The following is a 24,696-nucleotide window of genomic DNA, read 5'->3' on the forward strand; positions in this document are numbered from 1 at the left end:
CAATTTAATAGTATAAATTATAATAGATCTTCTTTCTGGCTTTAATTTTCACAAAATCATCAGTGGCATGGTTAAAGGTCGACAGCTCCAAAATTTTATTTTCAGTTTACATTAATGCGAAAGAATTAAGACTCCACATTGGTCAAAGTCGTTCTTTCCATCGGTGGGATCGTACATATCTGAGTTCGTGATTATTTCATGTGATCAGATAAATAAACACGGCACTTCCACTGTATCTGAATCCGACCGTGGCATACGTTGCTTGTAACTTCCAGGTGTTTTGAAACATAAAGAAACAAGCTGCATATATGGAATCGTAGATTTTCAGAAGGAATGCTTTCTATTTCATAAACACCCACTCGGAATATTGTTTTGGCTCTCGTCCACTCTTGCTGGAAGAAGCAACTTACAGTGCAGGCTGTTTCCTATAAATGCTTTGATTTCGTTCTCAATCTTGGTCAGTGTTTCTGTTAGCTGTTGAGCCTGACGTGAACTATGGAAATAAACTGGCGCGCGTATTTTTATGCAGCCGACGTTTTGCCTGTCTCCTTCTGCCAGTTGCGCAATTCCTGGAACCCCCTCCGTGCAAATTATTTCAATTACAAGCTATTATTCTGTTCTACTTCGGAATTTTCTCGTTCCTTCAGGAGACTCATCTAGAAATATTTTCAAAATTGTTAGATTCAAAGCGGCTTATGGGCGCATTCCATTCTTCTTCTGTTTGTGTTGTCCCTTTAATGTAATGCGCGTGTCTTACATATTCTGTTAGTTTTGCAACTACGCCTTTATGCTTCCATGTGTGGTTCTGGACGCATTCGCAACGATTCACCTGTCAACTTGACATGTCTCGTTGTCCGTCCATCTGATACCGTGTTGCTCGACAAACGTTCTACGGACTTCAATGAAATTTCATTAAAATTTGAGGACATAGCCCATTCTGATTTTTGGTTAAAATGTGACAACAACAGACTCTTGGCATGAAGACTTACTTGCGTTACTACGTGGAAGGAATTTGCGATTCTATCGGTGGTGATGTCAATGTTGGTTTTGTGGGTTGTAATGTTGTGTGGACATGTACGTGAGTACCAATATTTCGGAAGAACACACTGCCTTCATTTGCAGTTTTGAGGTTGGGAGTGTTGGAAAGTGGTGGTCTCTATAGGGTAACTGAAGGCTACGGTACATTATTTAAGGAGGTGCTTGTTAGATCATTTTGAGCAGAAATTTTAAATAAATATTTTGTTTTCATATTTGCTACCGTTTGTGAGTTACGACGTTCTTACATTTATATCGCTTTCATTATTGAGATTTTCGATTTTTTACAAGTGGAAACAGTTCGTCATAACATAACACGTCAGTTGATTTTCTTATTTGCGATGAAATGAACGAAGAAATCAAAAGTTGTCCTTTGTAATTTTTTTAGTCGTTACTTTAGAGCAATTCTTCTTAAGTACTCTTCTGTTCGTGTGGTAGGGACTTGTCAGCACACTGCATGTACTTAGTTAACTGCGGTGATAACAGAGTTTCAACTACCTACATTTTCATCCAACTCTCAGCGCGGAGCCGTTGTCAAACGATGACAATAACACAAAGCAACTTGAAAACGTCGCCACTCGAAAGCGGTGGCGAATCCGGAAAAAAATAAAGATGTTATTTACATGTATGATTTGAGGTTTTCACAGCGGTGAGTGTGGAGCTTTCTGTCTTCTGGGTTGTTGCGCTGTGTAATCATCGCCCTGATGATGGAGGCAGTGTGACCTCTGAAACGTTGGTTAACATCGACCAGACTACACAGCGCAACAACCCAGAAGACAGAAATCTTCATACTCATCGCCCTGCTGATGGAGGCAGTATGACCTCTGAAACGTTGGTTAACATCTACCAGACTACACGGCGCAACAACCCAGAAGACAGAAATCTTCATGTTATTTACATTTTCTGCTCCAAGTTATCTCCTAAACAATCTCCGCAAGTAATATACTAGAGCTTTGAGTTGCCCTGTTTAAGATTAGGGGCAGAACCAAACCAGGGGGACTGGTTAACCATAAAGACAGGGATATTAATCGGTTACGGACAAATTGGGGGCAGTAGGAAAGCGCCCCAAGCATGGAACCACAGAGGAAGGCTTGGTCAAGTGAGAAGAGGCAAAGAGGGCCAAAAATGAAGGCTGGGTCCATAATTATGTATAAAGAATTTGATTTCTGGTATTTCAGTGTTCTTGTCTCCTTTATAGTAGGCCATTTTCCGGCCTTATATGTTAATACAGAACTTTGTAAAAATGTTTGTTAGAGGTCAGTACGGGCCCAGACCTGGCCTTCGGATCTCAGCCCGATTCAGTAGCATAGATAATGTTCGTGTTCGGACCCAGAAGACAGCCATCTTCAGATTCACCGCCGTGAAATCCTCAAATCCTACTAAACATTTATTAATGAAGGGCAGCTTATAAATAGATGGGACTTCATTCATTCAGACTGGAACAAAAGGATGTCGGATGTCGGTGGGATACGGATAACATATTAAAAAAAATTGGGCTCGGCCCAAATGCTCCTTGGTTCGGGACGGGTGAAATTATAAAATTTTGATCCACGCAGACCTCTACTGAGTGTTTGTCTCCTTGTTTCATTCTTATTTATGTGTGTGACGGTCTCTCACATACATTGCTCTGACAGTGAGTCAGCCCTATGCTTGTCCTTCTAAGTAGATTATGTAAGGTTCCGAAGGAACTATTTTTAGAAACTGCGCGTCTCCATCTGTCCTCTGATTCAACTACAGATGTCGATAAAAAGTAAACCATATTTTTCATGAAACTTGGTAGGAATATTCAAAATTCCAAGATTTATTTTTAGTTTTTAATTCCGTTATTCATATGACCAAAAGATCGGAAACAGACTTTGGAATTTGGGGGGTACTAGAGCCATTCAGTTTGTAATACTACTGTTATTCATTAAAAGTTTTATGTTGTACATTATGTGCACATTTTATTGGGGCATTTGATTAGAAACAGCAAATAACAACTGCTGACCTCAGTAATCATTTGATTTGATATCCTCTGGTCATTATAAGTTGACCTGTGTAATTTATATGGCGACACCATGAGAGTAGTAGTATTGAAGCGTAGATGTTATTGGCTAATGCCCCAGAAACATGATACGCGCTACAATAAGAGTAAATGCTTTTAATGTGTCTGCGATGTGACTCTCCTGCTCTCCGTCACATTAATCGCTATGACATCCTCTCACCCGACATGCGAACGTTACTCCATTGTCTGATATCAGGCAACAGATCGGGAACAAAGCGCCCCTAAACTTCGAGACACTTCTCGATTGCCGGACTGACAAATGGAGAGATAGGCGCAGACCAAAAAGTGCTGAGATGCCATCAGCGTCATCTTCTGTCACGCGTGTATTCTGGGAAGTAACGCTGTGTGGACTTCTAGGTGGATACCAACGTTGCGGTGGAAATGAATTTCCACCTTCTTCAGGGAAATATGTTCACATCTTCACAGCTGAGATAACTTCAAATATCATCTTACCTTCTATTTATTGACACAGTCGCGAATGTGTTAAATACCTGTATTTTAGAGTATTTATTTTTATTCCTTTCTCAACACATAGTTTCATAAATGCTCTACCCTACGCCTAATAGATTCAACATTATTCACGTGTAACAAATTGAACCGTCAAACCGATTTTCATTAAATTTGATAATGGCGAATTGTAACGAATCTTTTGTCGACACATTCCAGTTTTGGTTAAAATCAGACAGCAATTATAGACACAACATGAAGGTCTGCATGATTTTATGCTGTCATTTCCAACGTAATTCGCAAAAATGTTTATCAGAAGGAAACACGTTTTGAACAAACGCTGTTGAGAAAAATGAAAAACAAATTTTATGCCTGCTAGACTTTCTCGAAACGACAGGGACTTTCATGGTGCAGTATTTCATAACCCAAGAAAAGTTGTATTGATTTTGATTATACAGTAAAACCTCTCTAAGTTGGACACTTGGGGTTCCACGAAAATGTGTCCCACTTACAGAGGTGTATAAGATAGAGGGAAAGAGAAATATCAGATTGTGGTCTAATGACAATATAATCTATTTACTTACATACACTAATACTGTAGGCTTACTTAAATTAAGAATTAATGACAATAGTATTGATAATAATCTTTTGAAGCCCACTCCCATGCATTGCACATTACACCCCAGTCTCAATAACATTTTCTAAAGTTAATTCCACCAATTTTCGCTTCCCCATCGCAAACAGAAAAATTTCATTTCTATTAACACAGTCTGAACAAAAATGCAAGCACAGAACTGAAGGAGATAAAACTGTGTCTTCTGAAAAACTGTAGTCCAGTTAAGGGTTCAGCAAAAGAATAGTTAAACACTTGAAATGCATTCCAATTATGGGTTCAATGTCCATAAGACAATCCTCCAGAGATGAGGCATTCATCAGTCAGAAATTCAAAATAACAAAATATGTAACTGAAAAAGTTTCCCCGAAAAGCATCGAAATAAAGTGCACGAACCTGTCCAACTTACAACAAAAGGGATGTTCAAGTTCCAGGATAAAGGGGTGTCCAAAATATAGGGTGTTGTGGACATGTAAAATTATAGGATATTCGCCGGTTCCAATTAAAAGTGTCCAACTTGAGGGATTTTACTTTTACTGTATTTTATATTGGATTATATTTTATATTGTTTTATGGAACTTATAAGATACTGCAAAGTAATTCACTCAGTGCCTGCTGTTCATTCTGTGCTATCTTCCCCTAACATTTCGCCATTTTAACGACTATCATTCAGAGACTCCTAGTGGCTGAGCTACGAAACTTCACACAAAATTTCTGCAAAAGTTGAAATGAATGAGCACAGTTTTAGTGCATTCCGTTACGTGGCTACGCGCATTAAAAGATACCGGAAGCTTTACTTCTTATCGTGTCCTCGTACTTTACGCCATGGTGGTTTTGGAGACCAAATCACGCAGCCGAACGAAATGAAAAAGATGCATGGCTGCATGTTTGTTACCTTGCATCGTTGCAGTCATCAGGAGGCCGTGAAATAGGCAGTGAGACATTTCACATAATCACAAGGACAAGTAGAAATATACAACCACAAGCGAGAGATAAAACCGCAGACTTAGAGCGTAAAGCACCACGCCACGAAGACGTTTGTGATAGTGGAGGTAACCTCGGAACCAGTTGGAGGTTAACAGCCAGAATCTCACTCTCGTCACTTCACACCCCCACCCTTTGTCCAGTGTTTCCCAATGCGTGTGCCGCGTCACATTCATGTGATTTTCAATTAACGTACGTATTTTTAATGTTACTACAAATGCCCATTATTTTAAAATTCTAAACAAATGTGTCAGTCGTTTATCCAACCACTGGAATTCAGCGTGGTTATTCCAAAGACACCACGTATCATGTCTGTTGTATACACTTATCTTTGTAACATAGTAATACATTATTTAGCCACGGTTGTCTATCGGTAAGAACGCTGGCCTTGTAATCCTGGGGTCTCGGGTTCGATGGCGGTGCCCGAATTTATAACTTGTGATGGGCATGGCCGTGGTCTAGGCAACACGGAGTTTTCCTCCGGGGGCTTCCCCGGTTTCTCCGTGGCATCCTAACAATCACTCCATTCACACACAGAAGAAGGCAATGGCAAACCACTTCTGGATCATCTGCCAAGAACGTATATGAACAGGTCCCAGTCCGAGAAAAGGATGGAAGGATCCTGTTCATATGGACCTGTCGTCAGACAGAACACTAAAAAAATAAATAAATAAATGATGGCCACGGTGGTCTAGCGGTTAGAACGCTGGCCTTGTAATCCTGGGGTCTCGGGTTCGATTCCCGGCGGTGCCCGAATATATAACTTGTGTTGGGCAAGGCCGTGGTCTAGGCATCACGGAGTTTTCCTCCGGGGGCTTCCCCGGTTTTTCCGTGGCATCCCAACAATTACTCCATTCACACACAGAAGAAGGCAATGGCAAACCACTTCTGGATCATCTGCCAAGAACGTATATGAACAGGTCCCAGTCCGAGAAAAGGATGGAAGGATCCTGTTCATATGGACCTGTCGTCAGGCAGAACACTAAATAAATAAATACATTATTTGCATAATATATTATTTAAGATTTTATTGTCATAATACTAAGATTCAGCCTGAGTATTACACTTCAAATGTAAAGTCAAAGTATTGTGTGGTGGTTCAATATCTTTCTTTCTCAAAATGTTATGCGTCGGAGTAACCCAGACCCCATATAACACCTGGAGGTGCTTCACACTCCCACACTTCCAATGCCCCAATAAATTCGAACATTATAACAGTGTGACCACAGGTATAAAAAGACTGGGAAGCACTGTTATGGAAGTAATAAAATATTCCTAGAAGATGGCATCATGAATACCATAAAACCCATAAAATATATTGAAATAGTCAGGATGCTAGTTTTGAAATAAACTCAGAGGACGTAAATGTATATTCAAACCTTATTGCCAGAATGCAGTTCAGCCACCAAAACAAAAAGAAAAGTCTCGCATAAACTCTTCGAAAATGCGACGACATTAAAGTAACTAAAACTGGAGAACAGATAAGCTCAGAAATGCATTTTACCATTCAATTGATAAAACTGTTTCCCACAGACGCGTTCGAAGAGAGAACTTGGAAGACATAAGAGGATAATATTAAAATAAGACTCAGGGGAATCAACTGTGAAACTGTGAGTGGATTGAGGTAGCTTAGTATGGTTTAGTGACAAGCTTTTGCTGTAACGATTATGAAATTCCATGTTCCGTAGGAGCAGTTGAAGACTTATCAGGTGCTCAAGGAATAGAAGAAAGAGTGGTTGAAGTAAAAGTGTTTAATTATCCGTTTATTCTGTGATCATGTTTCAACTGTTTCTCTCATGCCGGCATTTTAAGTGTTATATTTATTCCCCTAAACAAGATAGTCTTAGAGCAAACAATTTCAGCCTTGCCAATGATCGTAGAAGCCTCACTCTTATCGTTGTTTTCTTTCTTATTTACAGAGTCAAGGAATCCATCCGTTCAAGAAGGTAGGAACTTACAAATTACCTGCACATTCTTACCTGTTTTACTTTTTAAATATTTTGTTTACTCAATTCCGTATGTTAAACTGCGGAATTTTATGACTGTTTCTCTATTAAAAATCGACGTTCAACATAAATATGAATTGAATTATGTAGGTGTCTTTACAACCCAGAAGATCACGATTCACAATTCTGTATTTCTCTCAGATATTCTTGTCCCAATGTCTTACTCATAAAAACACGATCGTTGCCTTGTTTCTTCGTCTTAGTTTTCAGTGGGAATCGCAAATGCCCTGTTCCAAGCAGTTTAACTTGCGGTGGAAAAGCTTATTTTCATGATTTTCCCCAGTATCCCAATCTAATAGCGCTGTATTGCCTACAAAAACGCAAGGAATTACGTAATTTCTTGTGAATGTTTGTTTCCGTTTTGTCTTTGTTCTTATTTTACTATTTTTTAGTTTCGTTTTGTTTATTTTATTGTCAAATAACATCCATAGCTTTATTTTGTAAATGTTTGCTTTTTTAGTTAACCATTTCGGTACTGAGTGGTTAACTTCTGTTCGTTAGTGATATATTTTTAATAGCTGAAATGGCATAAACGGCAAGAGACGCTATTATAAGCTAATTTTATTGATTGTTTAAAACACCAGATAAATTCAGATGAGAAAGATAAATCTTTTACAGCGATAGAATGGCAGAGTTAAGAAACATTTTATTTTCACATCGGATTCGGTGCTAAATAACCGTTCCGTTATTACGACGTTATTACAGATCCTTCCTAAACATTTAGTCATAAACATTCACAAGTTTAACCAACTAACTATTGTTACCCTTTGCCCGGACATAATTTGTATGCTTGAGAGACGCACATTATAGACGTACAGAGGCGGGCTCTTGTGAACACTGAAATGATGAATCATTTCTTGGCAAACTGAGTGACTAATAGCGTATGAAGAAGGGTTCATATGGTAAAATAACGTAACAGCCTTCTTATCCAAAGCAAAATGTTTATGGAAATTATTAAGTCATGTCAATGCTTGAAGTGTTTTTGTTCAGTGAATTTTTTAAGTTATATGCCAAATGCAGTCTTGCATTCTGGTTTGTGTGATACGCTCGTGTATGAGCTACGGAAAATTGCTAGATTTATCTTCACAGCATTTCACATTAACCATTAATTTATGGAAATTATTTGAATATAAGTCGTATCAATTTCAAATCTATAAGGACCGGAATATTCAGAATATTGAAGTATCCCCTCCGCCAGGATGACGGAATATTTTAATTCACTTTTGGCATCTGCTTCGGCTGCAAGGTGGATAATTTCCAGAAAGTCATATGTAAATTGCAGAATATGCTTACGAAGAGGCCACTTTATGAAAATGTTTACCTCACAACAAAATTTATTTGCTTTGGGAGGAATATTACATAAAAACAGCACGATTTAAATAAGACGTTGCAGGATATTCCAGACTGTGGGAATTTTATACTAAAAGGACTTAAAAGTCATGACGGACCATAAAGAGTTAACAAGTGAGACGTTTTAATCTGAGATAGATAATAATTTTAATATAAAACTAAATAGAATTCAACCGTTGTATTGAACTATAAAACGCATATTACTAGTTAAAAGTGAGAAACGAACCTTACTGAAAATTCTATAGGGTAACAGGCATACCAACGTTTTATTTAGGTTGGAGTTTTGGAGGTCAATACGACATTAAATTACGTGACTGAAGACAGTAGAAATGCTTCTTTAGAGCGATCGAAGGACACAAAATGAAGGATCATGAGAGTGATGCAGATGAAGTAGCACACATCAATAAAATTATAAAAAATCTATTAAAATAAATGACTTTAACATTAAGAAAGAATGTCTGAAACCAAATTTCGAAGCTGCTCAATCGATATAAATCGAAAAGAAGGTGTCAGGAACGATCGATAGAATAGTGGAACGGTTCTAATTCTTGTAGTCTGAACAGCTTAGTAACGATGTTCACGATGTTCATGATGAATGTGGTTTTGATAAATTTATCTAGTATTTTATTAGTTCGTAAAGCATTGAACCGTGAGAAACAAAACTTTTTTGTGCTATTTTCTTTGTTTTCTGTTTCCCTTTATGTGCTATGCAATATTGCCTGTTCAACTTCATTCATTAATCCATCTTTCTTTGTAATTACTATAAATACTTTTGCATACATAGGAATAAATATTCAGTGCCTTTGAATGTTTGTAATGCAGTCCCAGTTTCATATTATATCTCACGTCCTACCCCTTTTGCAAGGGCTTGAAATTGAGGTACAAACTGTGCACATGAAATGTATAATATTTTCCTGTGATAATGTGTGTTAACCGTAAGGAAGATGAATGAAAACTGAGCTATTCGAGTAGGTTATATGATCAAAATCGGCTTTATTCTGAATCGGCGAAAAATCGAGGGCTACCTGTAAATTGTTTGATCAGACTGACTGCTTTGGTAAAGGAAGAAACTCTGTGAGACCACCACTCACTAACGCTGAGATGGACACATGCCCTCCCCTTTCGTTCGTAGTCCACGCAAAAAAGACATGACACACAACAGCGCGCAGAATTCTGCGGGAACGTTCGAAATTTAAAAGTTTTTGTACCAACTGTTGCAACATGTAACTGCTTAAGACAAAGAAGTTAAACAAACTTCCTACACATTTTGCTGGCTCACGGTGCCCTCATTGAACACGCAGGTCACATATACTTGATTATATGACCACTCGAATCTGTTTAGTTTCAATTTCTGGGTATTTACTTCATGAGCAGTGTTGCAGTAAAATGGCATACATTTCTTACGTTCACTCTGTATGGCGCCTATGCAAAGTATGCTTAGCTTTAACCGACCAAGAACCATTCATTTGATTTGATTGTACACATTCTAATGGATTGGAGTTACCATGTAGAAACGTAGGTTATGGAGTGAGGCACAGGGTGAAGGGAAAAGGTGCCTTTGCTGGCATATAAAGTATTGACCAGTTCGAATACATTCTCTATTTTATTATTTATTTAGTGTTCTGTCTGACGACAGGTCCATATGAACAGGATCCTTCCATCCTTTTCTCGGACTGGGACCCGTTCATATACGTTCTTGGCAGATGATCCAGAAGTGGTTTGCCATTGCCTTCTTCTGTGTGTGAATGGAGTAATTGTTCGGATGCCACGGAGAAAACATTGTTTCCTGGAACTATATAACAACAATTCTAAGACACTGAAAATTAACTCTGTATAATATGTGTGCTTAAGGAAAACAATTTAGAACTTCTGGCTATGAGTGAGAGAATAAATTATAGTTATTTTACAAACCTATTGGAATTGTGTACTTATTGACGGAGTGCTCAAGACTTTTAAAATGATTTTTCTGCTATTTTGCGCCCCCACTTTGCCCATATCGTGTTTACAGGAAGTCCCAAAAATGTTTATACACAGCAGAATCTTTGGTGACCGCTTGTCAGTTGCTCACCGCTGTCAACTTTGCCACGAAGCTAACGGTGGTCATTTTGAACGCCCAAATTATATTCTAATTCACTAAGCGCGAATGCTCACGTATGTAGTGGTTTAGTTTGTCAAAAGTGTTTATTTCAATCATTGAATGTGTATGCATCTTTTTGGGACATTCTGTATTTTGACTATGATTCACGATGCACGTTGCTTGGGACCGTACGTTCATTCTGTTTATGATCATTTGATGGGCGTCGTCTTTCTTCTGCTACGTGTCCTCATCGAAACCATCTTGACTGAACTTATGCGCCGAATCAATCAACTGTCATTTGGCCATTCCCCTGTTATTGATATCCAGTCTCATCGAAGTTCAGACTGGACGAAATATGCAAGTGAAAAAATATCGTGTGGGCTGAACTGGATTAATCTGGTTCAGGAGAGAGTCAGTGCAGAATTCTTGTCGAATTTCCTTAATATCTGAAGAGGACAGAACGTGGGATTTATAATTTTGCAATATCGTAGATTTGAAGTGAGTATTTATAATATATAAATTTAAATATATATTTGGTCGAACGGAAAGTTTTTTCCCGTTTTTCAAAATATATTTACAATATTTAATCAATTATATAATTTACAGTGCTTGCTATTACGGTCTACCAACGTCTCACAAGCTTTACAATTTCGGCCTGGTAAAAACATCTTTGTTTTTATTCAAATCACGCAAGAGGATGCCATCGTTGACCTTTTTGAATCATTCAAATTTCTTATACCTTAAATGGCTTTGAAATGGTCTGAATAAATGTAAACGGATGGTGCCAAAATTTCCAAATTCTTATCTTTTATTTTTTTTAGTGCGTCATTGAACTGACTTGGTGACGGGCGTTGTCCTGGTAAAAGACAACTACCTTCCTGTTCACGAGATGTGGACTTCTTTCTTTCGTCTACACGGGCCAATTGTTAACAGTGCACTTCTGAATTTATGGTTTTGTTAGGTTATAAAACCCAAAAACTTTCCGTTGAAACAAAAAAAAATATATATACATACACACGCACGTACGCATTATACATACGCACTCGTGTATTGTTCAAAGTTCTATTCAACATTACAGGTATTTCAACGGTTGGAAAGCTTGTATTTTTAATGACGAATTAAATAAAAAATCATAATTTGTATTATTTGTCGAAATTAACGGAATGTTCATGTTTTTTTTATATTCAGCTCCACGATAGTCCCATCTGAGCCTCGCGTAATGCATTGTTTATTTATGTGTCGTTCATTTAATGACGCCATCAGTATAGAGCCTTGTGTAGTATAGTAACTGAAGAGAGCACATAGGATGAGAAAGTCACAATTCCAACAGTTTTTTGAGTTTTTGGGTGATGGGATGAAAAACCAAGACATATTTTAACCCTTTAAAACCCATTGAGAATTACATATACCACGTGTTTTAACTGTAAATTATGCTTTTTACCCACAAAGTGAATTTGTCTGTTATGATTCTTGGATTAAACAGCGACCATTTCCCTAATCGGCACTAACTGGTTGATTTTTGTAATTGTTATGGGTTATGTTTACTTTGAGGTAATGACAATGTTTGTGTATTTTTAAAAGACCTTCAGCTTCAAAGGTGTACATGGTCTTCCATGCAAAGTACACGCATTTGATTTGCAAGCCCTTATGAACGCTGTAATGGGCTTTCGACTTCATAAACGGAAGGAAATTCCTTTCGTAGCTGAGCGACTGTTAGCTTTATAAGGAAGGGTCTGGTCAGTGGCGTTTGATATTCAAGGATCATCAAACGGAAAACACGAGGTCCCCAGCATAGTAATAGCTTAACAGTGTCACCAGCGACTACAAATAGCAATTTATGGAACGGGATTTACAGGCTATTCTTCTAGTCGGAACCTCAGTGACCGAACACGACAAGCGCCGAGTTTACAAGCGTCAGCCAAAGTGCTGTTCATGTACAACGCCGCGATTCTGCAGACTTCAAGCCGCGACATTTCGTACGTTTTTAGTCGAGAGGGAGTCCGTGGGCGACAAAAAGGTGCATTCTAAAAAAAATGTTCTGTTCCGTATTTACAACGACATCAACGAAGTTCGAGTCATGAAGTTTAATTAAAGTGAATAACAATAAAAAATACGAAACATGTTTCTGTAAATATTTAGGCTGTCTGCTTGTAGTTTAAGCTCCATTTGAATTGTTCCTTCTGTATTGAGATGTTACACTGACGTTTTCCCTTTGTTTAATTAAACACCACGCCATGAAGGTACATTTTCACGTATTCGTAACTCGGCACTAAATGTAGGTCAGTGGTCAGTTCACACCCCCACCTCTTCAACCCCGGAGAAGAACCACAGACCCACTAGGTCGTGGTCCTCAGAAACGGTCTGGACGTTGTGACGAAAAGAAAAATCCTACTCTACAGAGAACAGAACCCCGTTCTCCCAGCCCGTAGCCTAGTTAACATGCTGCCTGTCTGTCCCAGCTGTTAGAGATGCTTTCTGGTTTATTTACAGACGCTTTTTTAGACTTGATGGATTGTAGACTATTGTATTCAGTTGTAGGACGATTGTGTGAATAATACATTTGTGAAATATGTGGAAAGAAGTTACCATAGACTGTTTTTAGATAGTAGTAGATTAATTTAGCTCAGGGCAGGTTCCAATGACAGATTTTTGTGAACAAGGTAATGAACATTTGGGATAAAAGTCGAGGAATTTCTTTACTGGCTGAGCGACTGTGGTCTCTCACGAAGGAATATGTTCCATAGTTTGACAGTTTCCAGTTGGTCTGTCCTCTTTCAGGCGATTGTCATTATACTGCACATTTGTTAATGATTATTCATTATTTTTAATGCCAATGGCGACTGAGGGTTTCGAACCTGTTAAGGCTAACCAATTTTCGTCCTGGAGATGTAGATTCAAGACATAGTGGGAATATTGTCGTCATGATTTCACACATTACACCCAAGATGTACTACGTTGTTTTGGAGTTTCTTTTATCTCTTTGTGCTAGTAACCTCACTGTGTAGTATTTTACACATCTCGGGTTTCACTTGGTACCCTGAGGCTGATTCTTCTTCTTTATTACGCCGTCTCCTTTACAGGAGGTTGGCGACATATTATGAACAGGATCCTTCCATCCTTTTCTCGGACTGGGACCTGTTCATATATTTTTTAGGCAGGTGATACAGAAGTGGTTTGCCATTGCCTTCTTCTCTGAGGCTGATTACCCCAACTGAAATGTTTGTGGTTCTAATAAATCTCTTTAGGTATTTGCTGGTACGGTAGCTTAAAATAAGCTGCTTTCCAAATCCATTCGCATTCTTTATTCGTGATCATCCTGTTATTCCACTCGTTAAATGAACTAAGATCGAATCTTTGTAAATAGTTACAGTGAATGAAGCAGTCAGTTTATTTCTGCTGTGACAAGGAGCATACAACTATGCTGCCAGATGTAACATTGAAACGGATAAGAATATCTAATTCATTCCAGCATCAATTAAAACAAGAAAATCACTGGAAAGAGCGAGATGTTTTTGAGAGAAACTGCGCAGTAACAACTCAGATGTTTCTACCGGCCAGATAGACTTTTCTGTTCTATAGTTAGACGTTCATGTACAGAGTAGAGTCAATCAGCTGATGTACGTCGGTGTAAATGAATGGAAAATATCGACGGCACTTTACCACTAATTAACAATAGGACTTAAAGCGGTACCAGTTTCTAGAAACGTCACATACAGGTGGCTTAAAACCAAGATGAGCTTACATTACTGTATATACTTCAAGCTAAGTATATAAAAATTATAATCGACGAAGCCAAAAGTTGATTTGAAGTCATTGAATGTGTGTATGTTGTGTTATTACGTACCAATCAAAATAAAATGTCTTCCGAACGCGTTTTGTAAGTCGGCTCAACTGCCACTTGGCTAGGTTGTCTGTGTGAAGAGCCAGTTGCTTAGAAAGAGGCATTAATTACTCGGTCTCTTCGTCACTTAAGTCTTGAAGCTTGTCAAGTAATGATGTGCGATAATGAGGGTGCGAACCCTTAGACTCCGGAGTTAGGAGCCCTACACCACCGGTCTTTTGCAGCCGTCATCATCATCATCTAGCAGTCGTTATGCCAGGTCCCTTGTTGGCTCAGTGTAGTCATTGCATAAAACGAAGCGTAACCTTGAAATAACTTTCGTTCGTCCGGTCGTATTTGTTCGGGTGTCTACATTAAGTTGTGAGGCGAATTTTTTTCATTATATTGTCGTTACTCTGTTACATGAATGCAAAGTACAACTTAATCATATTTTTAAAAAATCGTATTAGTATATAACATTCTGACGACAGGTCCATATGAACAGGATCCTTCCATTATTTTCTCGGACTGGGACCTGTTCATATACGTTCTTGGCAGATGATCCAGAAGTGGTTTGCCATTGCCTTCTTCTGTGTGTGAATGGAGTAATTTTTGGGATGCCACGGAGAAACCGGGGAAGCCCCCGGAGGAAAACTCCGTGTTGCCTAGACCACGGCTTTGCCCAACACAAGTTATAAATTCGGGCACAGCCGGGAATCGAACCCGAGACCCCAGGATTACATGGCCAGCGTTCCAACCGCTAGACCACCGTGGCCATCATTCATTCATTCATTTATTTATTTATTTAGTGTTCTGTCTGACGACAGGTCCATATGAACAGGATCCTTCCATCCTTTTCTCGGACTGGGACCCGTTCATATACGTTCTTGGCAGATGATCCAGAAGTGGTTTGCCATTGCCTTCTTCTGTGTGTGAATGGAGTAATTGTTGGGATGCCACGGAGAAACCGGGTAAGCCCCCGGAGGAAAACTCCGTGTTGCCTAGACCACGGCCTTGCCCAACACAAGTTATAAATTCGGGCACCGCCGGGAATCGAACCCGAGACCCCCAGGATTACAAGGCCAGCCTTCTAACCGCTAGACCACCGTGGAGTATAACATTTATATTTCGTTTATATCCACAGCTCACATGATATAATTTCCCATGTGGTGTAGAAATATATAGAGTGGCCAAAAACGCCTCAACCCATATTAAAATATGTATTGATGGTTGGTATTCAGTGCAGTTCGATTGGATTAGTACACTCAGATGTCGCTGAGGTCACGCCATGTTGTAACTTGCACGCACCAATCCGTCAGCTGTCTTCAAACAGTGGAAGTGGAAGAGGTTGTCCTTCTCACAAGTTCATCGTCGAACACTAAGTGACATCTCGTTCTTACTTAATTCGTTAGAATGAGTTTTGGGACACATTTCCCGATTCTCCTGTGCCAAAAAACTGACAGTATCTTGTCTGGTGAACCATTTCGGCGACAAAGGGAGTGTGCAGGACAAAACCCGTTCCGGTCGACCTCCGGTGTTAAGTGATGATAGTTTGGACGATATCTGTCAAACTTTTGACAGTCTGGACATTTCCAACCTAGAAGACAGCCATCTTCGAGAGGTTATAATCTCAAAAAGACTTTGATCCATGAAAGTAGCATAGGAAGGAGACTGGGTGTCATAAAAGTTTCCCCCATAATATATTAATCAGGAAATAACAGTAATGTCTAGTTTAGTTCCCTCAAAACTTTGTAATAAAAATTGTTCCTGCGCTGTCCAAACTATTTGTTAAAACACAATACGTACATTCTATCTGTTATAACTCGAAAGTGCAGTTTCAAGAATCTACAAAACCATTAAATAAGTTGGCGAATATTGATAAAAGTTTATACAGAAGCCGACACACACGGAGTTCTGAAAGGCTGTCAGCATCGCATTACGAATAAAGAGGTACCAAACATTCTTCTTGCTGTCTGCTACCCGTGTAAGGCGTTCACAGCTCATTGTGTTAGAGACTTGGTCATCCCAGGGCCAATGTGAACGTCGTGACGAGGACAGCATAACTGCGTCTACCGAGAATCGAATCGTGCCCTCATCCAACTGAAGGTAGGCGTTTTATCGGAAAGAATATCCTTATAAACGGAGATAAATTGTTTGCAAAGAAGACTTTCTGCAAATTTTTATTTAAGTGAATGAAAGTCTCATCAATACAGGAACGTGGGACGATATGATGTAGCCGGTTTGAGCAGCGTAATCGCTGAGAATCGTATCACTCCGAGAAATAAATATCGACACATTAAATTCGATTGGGTTAGTAGATATTTATGTTAAATGTGCTTAATTAAACTGGAAGCCATGGAGGCTTTTGGGAAAGTGGACATAGAGCTACACGGATCCTAACTCGGTACTAAGTGGAGGGAATGCCAAACTTCACCCCCTGGCCACATTACTCCCCTTGGAAAGAAACCTAGGTACTCACTGCATACGAGATTCGGTATGCCTCAGAGCCGGTCTTAGCATTGTACCGAAGAGGAATATTCCTATCGGAAATCGATACATTGGTAGCATCGACCTCGGCCTGCTACAATACTCATACTGCTGTCCCGGTTCACACGTTGCTATCTAATAATATATTACAGCAATACAAGAACGAGTATTCCAACTAATATCACGAGGTTAGCGCGAGAGGAAGCTAGTCCAGGGAACAAAGGTAATGTCACTTGCAGTTCAAATGTAAGCATAGCATAGCAATTCTGGCACTTTCGCCGGAATTTAATCCTTGTTCTTCGCGAATGAGCCCAGTTATGTCAGAGGTGTCCGCTGTCAGTGACCTTTGCGTGATCGTTGTGTCTGAATGGAAATGACGTCATCGTGGAGGTTACCCCTTCCAGGTAACTGAAATAAACTTCATTTGCAATAATACTGCGATAAGCTGAAAAAGTGTTTGTGTCGTTTCGTAAAGTGGCTCTTAAAATTCTCCGGTCTAAATAAAAATGGAAATGGCTGGAGAGTTTAATGAAAATCGATTCGTCCTTTCTCGAGTTGTTATATGAACATGGACAGACAGCCGTTGCGATTTATATAGGTGATCATCGGCGCTGCGAATGCGTCAAAAATGAAAAATGTCCTGATGAACATTTATTTCGTTTCACCACTTAAATAAGTTACGGATATAGAAAAGTTGTCTTCCTATTTTCGTGATCGGGGGTTTTTCTGGGTCACCTTAAGTCACCCGTTTCACTGACTGAACTTCGAGGACCGTTGGAATACATCCAACCTTCGCTTTTTTTAATATGGAGACCAACACGGAGCGACTTAAAGGGTAAACTGATATATGAGTTCGAATTTCAGTCTTGGATGGCCTACTCTTACTGAGTATTTCCTTGTTTTCCTCTGTTTATATTCAGCTTCCACTCACATCCATGCATAATAATCACTGACAATCATATTACCGTGTACTTAGTTGACACTATAAAATCTTATCAGTTGATGCGGCGTGACAAAGAAACCTAATAGCTAACGAAATAAGCCTTCTCGTTAGAACGTGTGATTGGAATTCTCGTAAGTACGCCGTCATTTTCACTTGCTATGCAGTTGAATGACTGGTTATTTGGTACTTGACACTGCCCGGCGTTCGGGACAACTCGGGACTGTTTGTCGACTCTGTGGTAGCCTACCAATGCTGACATTGTTATCACATTTCTTAATCTTACATGTAAGTAACGGTACGAGATGTTGAAATAGGCCACGGCCATGCTATTTCATAGTTATTGTATTATTCAGGTACGTAGTTGAAAGTGCCTGGTCTTAGAATGTTAAATTCTGTCTGTGAACCCCGGCGTTGTTGTTCTGTTTCCTGGCGCTGAAGGACGGCGCATGAGGCCTTGTGCCTCGCTGGACATTCTGCGCACTGAAAATAGTCCACACAGAGATTTCGCGTCGCTCGGCAAGCTCTCGTGCGCTTTAAGGCGCTGTGTTGTTTTGGCATGTAGTTGATATTGTTCCACTTTAAAAAAAACAACATTTTTATTGGATATCCCTACAGTTCGAAAGCTTTAATAGGTTTTTTCTGCGAAATACATGAATTGGTAAGGTAATATTTGGCCGTTTGCGTATCATTACTAAATCAGTTTGTATTAACATTGTTCTTTCCGTTGTCAAGAGGAGAATTTGACACGATCGACGTTCGATAATTGGCTTTACTGGTCTGGTCTAGTCTCGTGGTTTAGTACTCGGAATGTTCGGTGGTTGATCCCAACAGTCGCTACTAATATTAACAATACAAATTTGTCAGCACAGTGTTAACCACTCACCTGAAGATGGGAGTAGGACAAACGCCCTAAACATCGTGTACATTCAACATTCCTCGGACGACAGATAATGTCCAACATAGTATTGGTAATTCAATTCTAAAGGGTTTTGACGAAGGTAGTTTACACTTAAAATTATTCATTACAGGACTTTTTCCATCGTCTCTTCTTTAAAACCATGACGTTTCGGAGGCTGGTTCTGTCTCCGTCTTCAGGTGAGAGGTATTTACTCTGTTGGGTCCCTTAGGTAGAGCTAGTCTCTGTCACTGTACAATATAAATCGTGTAATTATTTCAACTTATGCACCCAAGCACAGGTTCTGTCAGCAGATTATAATACTTAAATGATAAAATAAAATTGTAAGAACGCTCATGAAACTCTATAAGCGAGTATAGTATTGGTAACCTTATAATGAATCAACCATTAACACGAAAATTTAGATAATCATATTGAGCGATTTTAAATTTGGATTCAAATTCAGATTTTACGTAAGCTAAAATAAGACTCTATCTTTTAAAGAATATCTTTTAAAACAAGAGCTTGTCTAAAGAAATTGGTAATATTTCTTATTCGGTACGCAGCTATTTATGACACACACAGGAAGAAACTAATTTATTCCTGTCTCTTTATACAGCTGTGTCTGCGGTGAATTCACTTTCTCCGTACTAATTACTTATACATAATTGTAAAGATACTATTTGGATGGAGCGCACGTCTCCACATGACCACAAACCATTGACAGTTGCTCACGAAAGAAGCGACCTCGACGCAACTAGGCAATGCGTTGAGCAGATAAATTAGCTCCTAATTGAGGGTATCGCCCAGTTGCTTTGCATGTTGCTATATAAATAGCTCTGATGAACGTGGGTCTCGAAATTTGGTCGTGAAAACGCCACTGCTCGCTTTGGGAGGGCGGCGCGCACATTGAACATAACGCCCTTTTGGTAGCTGATTCATGTCGAGGCTGTTTGTTACTCCGCTTACTGATTGTGTAATTGTTCCGAGCCACTTATTTCCGTGCTGAGAAGTATGATCATATACGATTTGAGGTTTTCACAGCGGTTAGTATGAAGATTTCTGTCTTCTGAGTTGTTGCGCTGTGTAGTCTGGTAGATGTTTACCAACGTTTCAGAGGTCATACTGCCTCCTTCATCAGGGCGATGAGTTTGAAGATTTCTGTCTTCTGTGTTGTTGCGCTGTGTAGTCTGGTCGATGTTTACCAACGATGAATCTCCCTGATGACGGAGGCAGTATGACCTCTGAAACGTTGGTTAACGTCGACCAGACTACACAGCGCAACAACCCGGAAGACAGAAATCTTCATGATCATATACCTTTAGCACGGGCGCGGTGTAGAAATTATGAACTATTTTCTTTGAAATGACAACAAACAACGAGCGTTTACAAGCTTTCTTCTGACGTAAGTGTTTCTTTGTGCCATGTTAAGAATCTAAGTGCTAAAATCAACAGCATTAAAATACATGAATTACATTATTTCTCTAGATACATTTAACCATTTTTTTCTCCAGTAAAATAACTGTCTTTTGATTTATGCTACTGTTATATCAAATGGTAATATTTATGATCTTAACAGCACAGAATTTCACAGAAGTTTTCTCTACGCCACTACTGAAACTGGAAGAATATTTGATCGTTTGTTGTGTGACCTGTGACAGCGCAGACTCCTGGCTTATGTTTTCCGATCTCTGCGAGGTTGCAGACTTCTAAGCGATGAGTGTTTGCCGTGGGCACTAACTACTCTTGAGCGCTGATGCTCAGACCGTGCAGGAAGGACTTCTTTTTCCGTAAGCCACTCGTTTACCTTTGCTTGCTGTCTGACTGGCGGTGGAGATGAATAAAGTGGGCGAAGGGATACAAGGCCTCACACCTGTAGTTGCTTGCATCGGGATTGCGTTTTCTCCTTTTAGTTTGTCTTATACGTGTGTCTAAGACCGATAAGAAGAGACTAAGAAAGTTTACGATGAAAATACCTGTGGAGAGTAAACGACTATTTTTAAATGATTTCCATAAAATTCTGTAGTTGACGGAAGATTAATTGTGTTCTGTCCTATCACATTCTCACAACTTATGTTTTTGTAGTAGTTGCATAAATCGGGCGAATAAGTTCTAGACAGGTAGTTTCTAAGTCGTCAAAATTGTAATAATTTAAATCACCTAAAATGACTTGCATGTTTGTTGTATTTTTTCGTATGGGGACTCGCTAATCAATCTCGCCGAGGTCCAATACTCTCTGATTTTTTTGGGGTTTGGAATACCTTCATTACTGCCAGCGAAATTGGATTCGTCCTTTACCAATAAAGAAGAAACAACGAAGCAGACTCCGCCATATTCCTGTATTCTGCAGTTTATCAACTGGAAACAATTCCTTCCTTTGCGCTTTGATTTAAACTTCTCCTGATGAAATTGTCTCAGCTCATTTTACAAAGTTTATTGTTACGCTTAAATTAAATCAAAATACTCTTTTTTGCGTTCAGCTCATTTTCAGTCGACACTGTTGGAAACTATTGAGTTTAGTTTGTCTATCCTTCTGCATGTTGGAAAATACTTCATCAGTTGATCTGTGTCCAAGTTAGCAACTCCTTTGTCAGGTGGTCACCCCCTTTTGGAACATTTTATATAATATCCTTGAAACACGCAATTCTTTAACACTCAGTAAGATCTGTTTTGTCAACGTGATAATATAATTTTGCTACTATTCATGCACCCAGTCGATCCATTCTCAAGTTTGGTCACTGATTGTTTAAGACGCCATTACCCAATCAAATATTAATAAATACGTCGTTTTGCTTTGTTATGAAATTGATATAACTTATAAGACAGCGAAAAATCATGAATTTTTAAGCTGTTTGTGTATTTCTTAACTTGTTTATAAGCCCTGATCTTGGAAAAGGTTTCTGTGAGTTTCATTGTTTGCATTTGCACCAGTTGCACTGGATCAGTAGAAATGAAAATCAATTCCACCGAAATTGGGCGGTTCAACATCATCTAGTGCAGATCCTAAATGCGAAATTTAGTTTAAATTCGTTCTTTCGTTTCGGAGATTAAACTTGCTACCTTCGGTCTGATATAAAAACATTACGACATCTCCATTAGTCCTCTTCGTTCATGTTTTGTGCTTGGTGCAGATAATACATAAGACAGACAGAAAAAGCAACAATTAAGTTGTCATTAAATGTTGATCCAAATTGGTTTGTGTTTGCCACATACTCTGAGTAAATCAGCATGCCGAGTTTATACGTCGAATAATCAAAATTGAGAGATTTATATAACTTTTTTAAAGTAAACAAATATAAAAATTTTCTCAGTTTGAATTGTAGGGTTAAAATCTATATTCCTGGTACATTTTGGTATAACATATATAAATATGTAGCGTACACTGTCATCGCAACTTTATATTATTATTTTGCCTTTTGAAGTCTGTCGACACCAGGTCAATATGCCCTGTTTGTTTATCTAATTATGCCAGTGAGTGGAATTTGTTGGCTAAAACTAATTTTGACGTTTATAAAGGTGCGTGAAACAATTAGTTTTACTGAACTGCTACACTCGATTAAGTTCAACTAAGTGAATTCTTCATACAAACGACTCGATAATTTGTTTGATTGATTGACTGTAACTTGCAGTTTGATTCTTCCTTCTCTGTTAATTTATTTGATAGATTCATTTACTCAGTAGGTCGATTTATAACAAAAAGCATGATTCAGCCTTTCGTTTTAATGTTACATACAAATTTTAAACAAACGCATTGTTCTGAATTCTTGATTTTGTGATATTCCAGTTGGAACTGTGGTCTTCTGAACTGTTTTCAGAATTCGAAGTGAGCGTATTTAAATCGCAGAAGGGTTCGATTCTTCTGAGGTGAATCGATTGTCTCGATTAGCTTACAAGGAAGGATTCGTTCCTGAATTAACCGTCTCCAAAAGTCTTATAAAATGCAACATTAACATCGGACACGCTATATCTCATCATGTAGTTGTCAATAGGCCTAAACCACGCTGTTATGATCCCATAAACTCATTAATCAATTTGAAGAGAAATTTATCAAACGTAAGAGTGTAAACAATGCTATAATTCAGAACCGTCTATACGATTATGAATTTGTTACACGTTACTGATAGAGAATCGAGTTCCAGACGCAGTGCACAGGATCAGTGAGCCAGACTGTTAATATAGGTGCAAGTAGTTACGTGGTTCATAATGTAGAGTTTATAACCCATAATTTTCACACCGCGATTTAACCACTGTTGTTATCGCCGTGTTTTACGACCGCCATACGCTGCGACGTGTTGAGCCATTATCGCGCAGAATGTTTTTAGCTCTTTTATTTCCCTTTCAATTTCCGAAACAAATGGACACTCACAAAATTCATTATCCATTGGAATTCCGGTAAATTGGAACACGTAAATTCTTCTACTTCCCTTCGAGAAATTTTGCAATACGCATCCTTTATTAATACAGAAGTTTGTCGGCAGTCACTCCTTTGCCAATCGCGGTTTTCAGAATTCATTATCAGTCTAATATATTACACTGCATGCCGTTTCACCATCCCTGGTATCCAGTCGTTAGAATCCAGTAATCCACGCACGCAGCAGTGGCTAATTTTAGAACAGTACGCGGAGTGCTATGCGCATGCCGAAACTACGGGTAGGAATTCTCCACCCTTATCTCTTTCATCTGGAGATTAAATAATCCGAAATTGCGGACAACTACCCCTTTGAACGTCCATGTTGTAGCTCAGGTTTCTCAACACGGAGGCCAGGGTTCGCACTCAGGTCAATTTATGTGGGAGTTATTGTGAACAATGTGGCACTGTGACAGGTCCAGTCCGTCAAGTTTCCACCTGTCGATGTCCGTCCAGCGTTGCTCACTATTCACTCATTAGTCACCCTGAGTTTGGATAAAAGGCCCGTTAGTGGCTCATTTCCACAGACGTAGAGACATAGCGATGACGGAGACAGTATGACCTATGAAACGTTGGTTATCATCGACCAGACTACACAGCGCAACAACCCAGAAGACAGAAATCTTCATACTCATCGCTCTGATGATGGAGGCAGTATGACCTCTGAAACGTTGGTTAACATCGACCAGACTACACAGCGCAACAACCCAGAAGACAGAAATCTTCATACTCAGCGCCCTGATGATGGAGGCAGTATGACCTCTGAAACGTTGGTAAACATCGACCAGACTACACAGCGCAACAACCCAGAAGACAGAAATCTTCATATTCATCGCCCTGATGATGGAGGCAGTATGACCTCTGAAACGTTGGTCAACATCGACCAGACTACACAGCGCAACAACCCAGAAGATAAAAATCTTCATCGCCCTGATGATGGAGGCAGTATGACCTCCGAAACGTTGGTAAACATCGACCAGACTACACAGCGCAACAACCCAGAAGACAGAAATCTTCAAACTCATCGCCCTGATGATGGAGGCAGTATGACCTCTGAAACGTTGGTAAACATCGACCAGACTACACAGCGCAACAACCCAGAAGACATAAATCTTCATACTCAGCGCCCTGATGATGGAGGCAGTATGACCTCAGAAACGTTGGTTAACATCGACCAGACTACACAGCGCAACAACCCAGAAGACAGAAATCTTCATCGCCTTGATGATGGAGGCAGTATGACCTCTGAAACGTTGGTAAACAACTACCATACTACACAGCGCAACAACCCAGAAGACATAAATCTTCATACTCAGCGCCCTGATGATGGAGGCAGTATGACCTCTGAAACGTTGGTAAACATCGACCAGACTACACAGCGCAACAACCCAGAAGATAAAAATCTTCATCGCCCTTATGATGGAGGCAGTATGACCTCTGAAACGTTGGTTAACATCGGCCAGACTACACAGTGCAACAACCCAGAAGACAGAAATCTTCGTACTCATCGCCCTGATGATGGAGGCAGTATGACCTCTGAAACGTTGGCAAACATCGACCAGACTACACAGCGCAACAACCCAGAAG

At 39.4% G+C, this 24,696-nt stretch overlaps 1 protein-coding gene across 9 annotated transcripts in view; it reads left to right on the forward strand.

The window, feature by feature from the left end:
• The window catches only part of smog (G-protein coupled receptor 158 smog), a 99,666-nt gene that overhangs the window by 10,787 nt on the left and 64,183 nt on the right, over positions 1–24,696 (forward strand). For 5 of the 9 annotated variants that reach the window (XM_022064436.2, XM_022064435.2, XM_022064440.2 and 2 more), the window contains exon 2: positions 7,043–7,069. The exons of 2 other annotated variants lie outside the window; for them this stretch is intronic. The gene's annotated coding sequence lies outside the window, so the exon portion shown is untranslated. Of the gene's footprint in view, positions 1–7,042; positions 7,070–10,872; positions 11,055–24,696 lie in introns of those variants that run through there. 2 more of the 9 variants (XM_022064437.2, XM_022064439.2) reach the window with 1 other exon arrangement.

This window comes from Zootermopsis nevadensis, unplaced genomic scaffold (genome assembly GCF_977971745.1).
Source record: "Zootermopsis nevadensis isolate Lab colony 2312 unplaced genomic scaffold, Znev_1.0 Znev_ptg000012l, whole genome shotgun sequence".
NCBI classification, from domain to species: domain Eukaryota; kingdom Metazoa; phylum Arthropoda; class Insecta; order Blattodea; family Termopsidae; genus Zootermopsis; species Zootermopsis nevadensis.